Genomic DNA, 1561 nt, shown 5'->3' with positions numbered 1-1561 from the left:
AAAAAAAAAAAAAAAAAAATGTGTACACAACTCCTTATCTGTTCAAGACAAAGTCTGCCCCGGGCAGGAATCAAACCCACAAACTAGCACTTACAAGGCAGGTGCTCTAGTAGAGAACCTTATTTTCCTTGTTGGAAATGAGATAAATTTAATTTTCAAGTTATTATTAAGTGTAGTATTTTATATAACAAAGTTATTTAAATAAAGTTACCTACTTTGAATTAAATCATAACATGATATAGGATATATAATACAATGCATATGGGAATGATTATTGTTGGAAATGATCCCATATATCTACTGTAGGCCGTTGTCCCTATAATTCTGGACCACCCTGTATATTAGATATTAGATTATGACAACTTGTAATTTCAAGTCTAATAATAGAACACTTTCATTGTTCCATAATATCATGACAAAAGTGAGCTATAAAAATGCTAGAATCATCGATTTTTTAGTAAGTTATTTATAATATAGTATAATAGCTTTCATATAATTATTTTGAATTTTATATGATCTTATATGAATTTCATATAGAAATTGACCATTGTACAATGTATTTCAATGTTTTTTATGTGCAAATAAAATATATTCTATTCTATTAAATGTTACAGGCACTTGGGTCGATTCCCGATGGAACTACTGTTACCTGATTCTAGTCGCGTTCTGTAACATTATCCCCTCCTAAGAAAATTGTTCGTCCTCGAACAAGAACATTACAAATGAACAATGAACAAACAAAGGAACAATTAAGCAACAAACAAAAGTACAAAAGTAAGTAACTAACAACAGTAAATAAAACAATGTCACCTTAGAATAAATTGGGTTCTAAATAAGGAGCTAACCTATCGAGATGTACAACCTTAAACTTGCCTTTAGATCCTTTCCGAATTCTATAAACTACATCATTAATTCTAGTTATTACATTATAAGGACCTTCCCAATTTTGTTGCAATTTTGGACTATGACCTTTTCAGCCCCATGTTTTACCAGGGCAAGATGTAAGGAAATTGATTATCCAGGATGAGTGCAAGTGAGTAGAATTATTACTATCCTAATTTTGTAATGTAAATGGAACAGCCCCATGTTTTACCAGGGCAAGATGTAAGGAAATTGATTATCCAGGATGAGTGCAAGTGAGTAGAATTATTACTATCCTAATTTTAACCCGTCTGTTTCTCTTTTTGTATAAAATATGTAACCAAGTAGTGGCTAGCAAACCATTGACTAAAATAATGTAGAATCTATGCGTGTACACAACGAACTTTGCATGTCCAAATGACATTTCATTTTTGTTTCTTTCCAGCTCCACCATCAGTAGTGAAATACACACTCTCTGCTCTCACTGCTGTGTTAATGAAACAGACTACTCTTCTCTGCTCAATATGTCCGGTTAAGTCCAATATAGGTACCTACTTTAACATGAGACTCAGAAGGAATATTAGTTTCTGAGAAAAAAAAAAAAAGAAAAAACTTTAAAAAAAAAATAAATACGAGGGTGTTAGGTAGTTTTGTTATTTATAATTTTTGATTCACAATTTATTTGACAAGAACACAACAG

At 31.1% G+C, this 1561-nt stretch overlaps 1 long non-coding RNA gene across 1 annotated transcript; it reads left to right on the top strand.

Annotated features, from left to right (window-relative positions):
- The first annotated feature begins 1076 nt into the window (after positions 1 to 1076).
- On the top strand, positions 1077 to 1473 carry LOC113472997. The gene is made up of 2 exons (XR_003395105.1): positions 1077 to 1136; positions 1307 to 1473. It is a non-coding gene; the product is annotated as an uncharacterized LOC113472997 (long non-coding RNA).
- Positions 1474 to 1561: the final 88 nt, after the last annotated feature.

The sequence above is a fragment of the Diaphorina citri genome, unplaced genomic scaffold (genome assembly GCF_000475195.1).
Source record: "Diaphorina citri unplaced genomic scaffold, Diaci psyllid genome assembly version 1.1 scaffold11952, whole genome shotgun sequence".
Classification (NCBI taxonomy): Eukaryota; Metazoa; Arthropoda; class Insecta; order Hemiptera; family Psyllidae; genus Diaphorina; species Diaphorina citri.
This window is presented reverse-complemented; position numbering and strand designations above follow the sequence as displayed.